The sequence below is a fragment of the Oncorhynchus masou genome, unplaced genomic scaffold (assembly GCF_036934945.1).
Source record: "Oncorhynchus masou masou isolate Uvic2021 unplaced genomic scaffold, UVic_Omas_1.1 unplaced_scaffold_2331, whole genome shotgun sequence".
NCBI classification, from domain to species: Eukaryota; Metazoa; Chordata; class Actinopteri; order Salmoniformes; family Salmonidae; genus Oncorhynchus; species Oncorhynchus masou.
The window spans coordinates 20755-30698 of record NW_027008793.1 but is presented as its reverse complement, the minus strand read 5'-3'; the positions used below and the strand labels follow the sequence as shown (position 1 = coordinate 30698).

Below are 9944 nucleotides of genomic sequence, written 5' to 3'. Positions count from 1 at the left end.
CCCTGTTCCCTAACACTTTATCACTAACTACCGCCCTGTTCCCTATCACTTTATCACCAACTACCTCCCTGTTCATTACATTTACATTTAAGTCATTTAGCAGACGCTCTTATCCAGAGCGACTTACAAATTGGTGAATTCACCTTCTGACATCCAGTGGAACAGCCACTTTACAATAGTGCATCTAAATCATTAAGGGAGGGGGGGTGAGAAGGATTACTTATCCTATCCTAGGTATTCCTTGAAGAGGTGGGGTTTCAGGTGTCTCCGGAAGGTGGTGACTGACTCCGCTGTCCTGGCGTCGTGAGGGAGTTTGTTCCACCATTGGGGGGCCAGGGCAGCGAACAGTTTTGACTGGGCTGAGCGGGAACTGTACTTCCTCAGTGGTAGGGAGGCGAGCAGGCCAGAGGTGGATGAACGCAGTGCCCTTGCTTGGGTGTAGGGCCTGATCAGAGCCTGGAGGTACTGCGGTGCCGTTCCCCTCACAGCTCCGTAGGCAAGCACCATGGTCTTGTAGCGGATGCGAGCTTCAACTGGAAGCCAGTGGAGAGAGCGGAGGAGCGGGGTGACGTGAGAGAACTTGGGAAGGTTGAACACCAGACGGGCTGCGGCATTCTGGATGAGTTGTAGGGGTTTAATGGCACAGGCAGGGAGCCCAGCCAACAGCGAGTTGCAGTAATCGAGACGGGAGATGACAAGTGCCTGGATTAGGACCTGCGCCGCTTCCTGTGTGAGGCAGGGTCGTACTCTGCGGATGTTGTAGAGCATGAACCTACAGGAACGGGCCACCGCCATGATGTTGGTTGAGAACGACAGGGTGTTGTCCAGGATCACGCCAAGGTTCTTAGCGCTCTGGGAGGAGGACACAATGGAGTTGTCAACCGTGATGGCGAGATCATGGAACGGGCAGTCCTTCCCCGGGAGGAAGAGCAGCTCCGTCTTGCCAAGGTTCAGCTTGAGGTGGTGATCCGTCATCCACACTGATATGTCTGCCAGACATGCAGAGATGCGATTCGCCACCTGGTCATCAGAAGGGGGAAAGGAGAAGATTAATTGTGTGTCGTCTGCATAGCAATGATAGGAGAGACCATGTGAGGTTATGACAGAGCCAAGTGACTTGGTGTATAGCGAGAATAGGAGAGGGCCTAGAACAGAGCCCTGGGGGACACCAGTGGTGAGAGCGCGTGGCGAGGAGACAGATTCTCGCCACGCCACCTGGTAGGAGCGACCTGTCAGGTAGGACGCAATCCAAGCGTGGGCCGCGCCGGAGATGCCCAACTCGGAGAGGGTGGAGAGGAGGATCTGATGGTTCACAGTATCGAAGGCAGCCGATAGGTCTAGAAGGATGAGAGCAGAGGAGAGAGAGTTAGCTTTAGCAGTGCGGAGCGCCTCCGTGATACAGAGAAGAGCAGTCTCAGTTGAATGACTAGTCTTGAAACCTGACTGATTTGGATCAAGAAGGTCATTCTGAGAGAGATAGCGGGAGAGCTGGCCAAGGACGGCACGTTCAAGAGTTTTGGAGAGAAAAGAAAGAAGGGATACTGGTCTGTAGTTGTTGACATCGGAGGGATCGAGTGTAGGTTTTTCAGAAGGGGTGCAACTCTCGCTCTCTTGAAGACGGAAGGGACGTAGCCAGCGGTCAGGGATGAGTTGATGAGCGAGGTGAGGTAAGGGAGAAGGTCTCCGGAAATGGTCTGGAGAAGAGAGGAGGGGATAGGGTCAAGCGGGCAGGTTGTTGGGCGGCCGGCCGTCACAAGAAGCGAGATTTCATCTGGAGAGAGAGGGGAGAAAGAGGTCAGAGCACAGGGTAGGGCAGTGTGAGCAGAACCAGCGGTGTCGTTTGACTTAGCAAACGAGGATCGGATGTCGTCGACCTTCTTTTCAAAATGGTTGACGAAGTCATCTGCAGAGAGGGAGGAGGGGGGGAGGGGGGAGGATTCAGGAGGGAGGAGAAGGTGGCAAAGAGCTTCCTAGGGTTAGAGGCAGATGCTTGGAATTTAGAGTGGTAGAAAGTGGCTTTAGCAGCAGAGACAGAGGAGGAAAATGTAGAGAGGAGGGAGTGAAAGGATGCCAGGTCCGCAGGGAGGCGAGTTTTCCTCCATTTCCGCTCGGCTGCCCGGAGCTCTGTTCTGTGAGCTCGCAGTGAGTCATCGAGCCACGGAGCGGGAGGGGAGGACCGAGCCGGCCTGGAGGATAGGGGACATAGAGAGTCAAAGGATGCAGAAAGGGAAGAGAGGAGGGTTAAGGAGGCAGAATCAGGAGATAGGTTGGAGAAGGTATGAGCAGAGGGAAGAGATGATAGGATGGAAGAGGAGAGAGTAGCGGGGGGAGAGAGAGCGAAGGTTGGGACGGCGCGATACCATCCGAGTAGGGGCAGTGTGGGAAGTGTTGGATGAGAGCGAGAGGGAAAAGGATACAAGGTAGTGGTCGGAGACTTGGAGGGGAGTTGCAATGAGGTTAGTGGAAGAACAGCATCTAGTAAAGATGAGGTCGAGCGTATTGCCTGCCTTGTGAGTAGGGGGGGAAGGTGAGAGGGTGAGGTCAAAAGAGGAGAGGAGTGGAAAGAAGGAGGCAGAGAGGAATGAGTCAAAGGTAGACGTGGGGAGGTTAAAGCCGCCCAGGACTGTGAGAGGTGAGCCGTCCTCAGGAAAGGAGCTTATCAAGGCATCAAGCTCATTGATGAACTCTCCGAGGGAACCTGGAGGGCGATAAATGATAAGGATGTTAAGCTTGAAAGGGCTGGTAACTGTGACAGCATGGAATTCAAAGGTTGCGATAGACAGATGGGTAAGGGGAGAGAGAGAGAATGACCACTTGGGAGAGATGAGGATCCCGGTGCCACCACCCCGCTGACCAGAAGCTCTCGGGGTGTGCGAGAACACGTGGGCGGACGAAGAGAGAGCAGTAGGAGTAGTAGTGTTATCTGTGGTGATCCATGTTTCCGTCAGTGCCAGGAAGTCGAGGGACTGGAGGGAGGCATAGGCTGAGATGAACTCTGCCTTGTTGGCCGCAGATCGGCAGTTCCAGAGGCTACCGGAGACCTGGAACTCCACGTGGGTCGTGCGCGCTGGGACCACCAGATTAGGGTGGCCGCGGCCACGCGGTGTGGAGCGTTTGTATGGTCTGTGCAGAGAGGAGAGAACAGGGATAGATAGACACATAGTTGACAGGCTACAGAAGAGGCTACGCTAATGCAAAGGAGATTGGAATGACAAGTGGACTACACGTCTCGAATGTTCAGAAAGTTAAGCTTACGTAGCAAGAATCTTATTGACTAAAATGATTGAAATGATACAGTACTGCTGGAGTAGGCTAGCTGGCAGTGGCTGCGTTGTTGACTTTGTAGGCTAGCTGGTAGTGGCTGCGATGTTGACACTACACTAATCAAGTCGTTCCGTCGAGTGTAATAGTTTCTACAGTGCTGCTATTCGGGGGCTAGCTGGCTAGCTAGCAAGTTGATTGCGTTACGTTACCTTAAAAGAACGACAATAGCTGGCTAGCTAACCTAGGAAATCGCTCTAGGCTACACAATTGTCTTAGATACAAAGACGGCTATGTAGCTAGCTAGCTACGATCAAACAAATCAAGCCGTTGTACTGTAATAGTTTCTACAGTGCTGCTATTCGGGGGCTAGCTGGCTAGCTACGTTAAAAGAACGACAATAGCTGGCCAGCTAACCTAGAAAATCGCTCTAGACTACACAGTTGTCTTAGATACAAAGACGGCTATGTAGCTGGCTAGCTACGATCAAACAAATCAAACCGTTGTACTGTAATGAAGTGAAATGAAAATGTGATACTACCTGTGGAGCGACGCGGAATGTTGACCGGGTAGTTGAAGTTCAATTCGGTAGAGGTTGGCTAGCTAGCTAGCAGCATCTCCTACGTTAAGGACGACAAATAGCTGGCTAGCTAACCTCGGTAAATTAAGATAATCACTCTAAGTCTACACACTCTAAACTACACAATTATCTTGGATACGAAGACAGCGAAGACAACTATGTAGCTAGCTGACACTACGCTAATCGAGTCGTTCAGTTGAGTGTAATAGTTTCTACAGTGCTGGTGGAGAGGACGACGAAATACGTTAGGACGACGAAATACGATAATTACGCAATTATCTTTGATACAAAGACGGCTATGTAGCTAGCTAAGAAGAAATTGCTAAGATTAGACAAATCAAACCGTTGTACTATAATGAAATGTAATGAAAAGTTATACTACTTGTGGACCGAAGTGTAGATGCGACCGCTCGCTCCAACCCGGAACCCGGAACTACCTCCCTGTTCCCTAACACTTTATCTACAACCACCTCCCTGTTCCCTAACACTTTATCACCAACTACCTCCCTGTTCCCTAACACTTTATCAACAACTACCTCCCTGTTCCCTAACCCCTAAACTTTATATACATCTAACTCCCTGTTCGCTAACACTTTATATACAGGTCTTGAACTCATAACCTTGTCATCTAATTGCTGTATACTGCTGTATAAGTACAACACGCTAACAGACTGCACCACAGGATCCATCAACAACACTCTCACTGATCACCATATTTTGCAGAAATGGAGCTGAACGATATTCGGACCGAGTCAATATTTCTGTTGAGGTACCTGGCAAGCTCAGTCGGTAGAGCATGAGACTCTTAATCTCAGGGTTGTGGGTTCAATCCCCACTTTAGGTGGTTATTTTCTCTGCAGAAGCAGCAACTCACTTCGCAAACAGCCATCTGCTTGGACTGTCGAGCAGTGTTGCCACCCTGCATTGCTGACTTGTCATGCATAGCTGGTGATACAGAATACTATGCATTTGAATTCTAACTCTGCCTGCACTCTGCCTGCACTCTGCCTGCACTCTGCCTGCACTCTATCTGCACTCTGCCTGCACTCTGCCTGCACTCTGCCTGCACTCTGCCTGCACTCTGCCTGCACTCTGCCTGCACTCTGCCTGCACTCTGCCTATCTGAGATAGGCACTCTGCCTATCTGAGATAGGCACTCTGCCAATCTGAGATAGGCACTCTGCCAATCTGAGATAGGCACTCTGCCAATCTGAGATAGGCACTCTGCCAATCTGAGATAGGCACTCTGCCTATCTGAGATAGGCACTCTGCCAATCTGAGATAGGCACTCTGCCTATCTGAGATAGGCACTCTGCCTATAGAATACTTGCTCCTGGTGGGGCTTGAACTCATAACCTTGTCATCTAATTGCTGTATACTGCTGTAAAAGTACAACACGCTAACAGACTGCACCACAGGATCCATCAACAACACTCTCACTGATCACCATATTTTGCAGAAATGGAGCTGCTTCCGGCGCTGACAGAGATGGCCACCTCGCTTCGCGTTCCTAGGAAACTATGCAGTTTTTTGTTTTTTTACGTGTTATTTCTTACATTAGTACCCCAGGTCATCTTAGGTTTCATTACATACAGTCGAGAAGAACTACTGTATATAAGATCAGCGTCAACTCACCATCAGTACTACCAAGAATATGTTTTTCGCGACGCGGGTCCTGTGTTCTGCCTTACAAACAGGACAACGGAATGGATCGCATGCAGCGACCCAAAAAAACGACAGCGAAAAAGAGGGAAACGAGGCGGTCTTCTGGTCAGACTACGGAGACGGGCACATCGTGCCCCACTTCCTAGCATTCTTCTTGCCAATGTCCAGTCTCTTGACAACAAGGTTGATGAAATCCGAGCAAGGGTAGCATTCCAGAGGGACAACAGAGACTGTAACGTTCTGTGCTTCACGGAAACATGGCTCACTGGAGAGACGCTATCCGAAGCGGTGCAGCCAACGGGTTTCTCCACACATCGCGCCGACAGAAACAATGTATGGCTAACTAGGCATGGTGCGATGAAAGAAACATACAGGAACTCAAATCCTTCTGTTCACCTGATTTAGAATTCCTCACAATCAAATGTAGACCGCATTATCTACCAAGAGAATTCTCTTCGATTATAATCACAGCCGTATATATTCTCCCCCAAGCAGACACATCGATGGCTCTGAGCGAACTTTATTTGACTCTTTGCAAACTGGAATCCATACATCCTGAGGCTGCATTCATTGTAGCTGGGGATTTTAACAAGGCTAATCTGAAAACAAGACTCCCTAAATTGTATCAGCATATCGATTGCGCAACCAGGGCTGGCAAAACCTTGGATCGTTGTTATTCTAACTTCCGCGACGCATATAAGGCCCTGCCCCGCCCTCCTTTCGGAAAAGCTGACCACGACTCCATTTTGCTGATCCATGCCTACAGACAGAAACTAATACAAGATGCTGAGGTCTGTCCAACGCTGGTCCGACCAAGCTGATTCCACACTCCAAGACTGCTTCCATCACGTGGACTGGGACATGTTTCGTATTGCGTCAGACAACAACATTGACGAATACGCTGATTCGGTGTGCGAGTTCATTAGAACGTGCGTTGAAGATGTCGTTCCCATAGCAATTATTAAAACATTCCCAAACCAGAAACCGTGGATTGATGGCAGCATTCGCGTGAAACTGAAAGCGCTCAGACACAAGAGGTATGTGGCAGGGTCTACAGTCAATCACGGACTACAAAAAGAAAACCAGCCCAGTCACGGACCAGGATGTCTTGCTCCCAGGCAGACTAAATAACTTTTTTGCCCGCTTTGAGGACAATACAGTGCCACTGACACGGCCTGCAACGAAAACATGCGGACTCTCCTTCACTGCAGCCGAGGTGAGTAAAACATTTAAACATGTTAACCCTCGTAAGGCTGCAGGCCCAGACGGCATCCCCAGCCGTGCCCTCAGAGCATGCGCAGACCAGCTGGCTGGTGTGTTTACGGACATATTCAATCAATCCCTATACCAGTCTGTTGTTCCCACATGCTTCAAGAGGGCCACCATTGTTCCTGTTCCCAAGAAAGCTAAGGTAACTGAGCTAAACGACTACCGCCCCGTAGCACTCACTTCCATCATCATGAAGTGCTTTGAGAGACTAGTCAAGGACCATATTACCTCCACCCTACCTGACACCCTAGACCCACTCCAATTTGCTTACCGCCCAAATAGGTCCACAGACGATGCAATCTCAACCACACTGCACACTGCCCTAACCCATCTGGACAAGAGGAATACCTATGTGAGAATGCTGTTCATCGACTACACCTCGGCATTTAACACCATAGTACCCTCCAAGCTCGTCATCAAGCTCGAGACCCTGGGTCTCGACCCCGATCTGTGCAACTGGGTACTGGACTTCCTGACGGGCCGCCCCCAGGTGGTTAGAGTAGGCAACAACATCTCCACCCCGCTGATCCTCAACACTGGGGCCCCAAAGGGTGCGTTCTGAGCCCTCTCCTGTACTCCCTGTTCATCCACGACTGCGTGGCCACGCACGCCTCCAACTCAATCATCAAGTTTGCGGGCGACACAACAGTGGTAGGCTTGATTACCAACAACGACGAGACGGCCTACAGGGAGGAGGTGAGGGCCCTCGGAGTGTGGTGTCAGGAAAATAACCTCACACTCAACGTCAACAAAACTAAGGAGATGATTGTGGACTTCAGGAAACTGCAGAGGGAACACCCCCCTATCCACATCGATAGAACAGTAGTGGAGAGGGTAGTAAGTTTTAAGTTCCTCGGCATACACAACACAGACAAACTGAATTGGTCCACCCATACAGACAGCATCATGAAGAAGGCGCAGCAGCGCCTCTTCAACCTCAGGAGGCTGAAGAAATTCGGCTTGTCACCAAAAGCACTCACAAATTTCTACAGATGCACAATCGAGAGCATCCTGGCGGGCTATATCACCGCCTGGTACGGCAACTGCTCCGCCCACAACCGAAAGGCTCTCCAGAGGGTAGTGAGGTCTGCACAACGCATCACCGGGGGCAAACTACCTGCCCTCCAGGACACCTACACCACCCGATGTTACAGGAAGGCCATAAAGATCATCAAGGACAACAACCACCCGAGCCACTGCCTGTTCACCCCACTATCATCCAGAAGGCGAGGTCAGTACAGGTGCATCAAAGCTGGGACCAAGAGACTGAAAAACAGCTTCTATCTCAAGGCCATCAGACTGTTAAACAGCAACCACTAACATTGAGTGGCTGCTGCCAACACACTGACTCAACTCCAGCCACTTTAATAATGGGAATGGATGGTAAATGATGTAAAATATATCACGAGCCACTTTAAACAATGCTACCTAATATAATGTTTACATACCCTACATTATTCATCTCATATGTATACGTATATACTGTACTCTATATCATCTACTGCATCTTTATGTAATACATGTATCACTAGCCACTTTAACTATGCCACTTTGTTTACATACTCATCTCATATGTATATACTGTACTCGATACCATCTACTGTATCTTGCCTATGCTGCTCTGTACCATCACTCATTCATATATCTTTATGTACGTATATACTGTACTCTATATCATCTACTGCATCTTTATGTAATACATGTATCACTAGCCACTTTAACTATGCCACTTTGTTTACATACTCATCTCATATGTATATACTGTACTCGATACCATCTACTGTATCTTGCCTATGCTGCTCTGTACCATCACTCATTCATATAGCTTTATGTACATATTCTTTATCCCCTTACACTTGTGTATAAGACAGTAGTTTTGGAATTGTTAGTGAGATTACTTGTTGGTTATTACTCCATTGTCGGAACTAGAAGCACAAGCATTTCTCTACACTCGCATTAACATCTGCTAACCATGTGTATGTGACAAATAAAATTTGATTTGATTTGATTTGAACGATATTCGGACCAAGTCAATATTACCGTTGAGATGCCTGGTAAGCTCAGTCGGTAGAGCATAACACTCTTAATCTCAGGGTCAGAAGACTAAGGATTTGAATACTAGCTGTGCCTGCACTCTGACCTGTTATCTCAATGACATACCTATTACTTATACTTATACTGCTGTATAAGAAAAACAGGCAAACCAATTGCACCACAGGATCCATTAAAAACAATCTCACTGATAACCATATTTTCCACAAACGGAGCTGTACGATATTCAGACCAGGTCAATATTACGGTTGAGATGCCTGGTTAGCTCAGTCGGTAGAGCATGACACTCTTAATATCAGGGTCAGAAGAATAAGGATTTGAATACTAGCTGTGCCTGCACTCTGACCAGTTATCTCAATGACATACTTATGAAATGTCCTCCTAAATGGATTGAAAAATGCTCATTTTCTGGACAATAAATCGACAGGCAGAGGGTTCAAGAAAAGTACATGCTCCTGGTGAGGCTCGAACTCACAACCTCGGCATTGCTTCGCTGCATACTGCTGTATAAGTACCACGCGCTAACCGATTGCGCCACAGGAGCCTGATAACCTGTTTGCCATATTTTGGGGTGATTCTTTTCTGAGCCGAAGCACCAACACACTTCGCAAACAGCCATACGCTTGGACTTTCGAGCAGGCTTGCCACCCTGCATTGCTGACGTGTCAGGCATAGCTGGTGATAGAGAAGACAATGATTTTGTATTCTATCTCTGCCTGCACTCTGACCTGTCATCTCAATGACATACCTATTATCTATGAAACGTCCTCCTAAATCGATTGAATAAATGCTAATTTTCTGGACAAGAAAAAGACAGGCAGAGGCTTCAAGAAGAATACTTGCTCCTGCTGGGGCTTGAACTCATAACCTTGTCATCTAATTGCTGTATACTGCTTTATAAGTACAACACGCTAACAGATTGCACCACAGGATCCATCAACAACACTTTCACTGATCACCATATTTTGCAGAAATGGAGCTGAACGATATTCGGACCAAGTCAATTTTACTGTTGAGGTACCTGGCTAGCTCAGTCGGTAGAGCATTACACTCTTAATCTTAAGGTCAGAAGACTAAGGATATGAATACTAGCTGTGCCTGCACTCTGACCTGTTAT

At 48.4% G+C, this 9944-nt stretch overlaps 1 non-coding gene across 1 annotated transcript; it reads right to left on the bottom strand.

Annotated features, from left to right (window-relative positions):
- Positions 1-9277: 9277 nt before the first annotated feature.
- Positions 9278-9371, bottom strand: trnai-uau (transfer RNA isoleucine (anticodon UAU)). The gene is made up of 2 exons: positions 9334-9371; positions 9278-9313 (listed from the first exon to the last, which is right to left on the bottom strand). It is a non-coding gene; the product is annotated as a tRNA-Ile (tRNA).
- Positions 9372-9944: the final 573 nt, after the last annotated feature.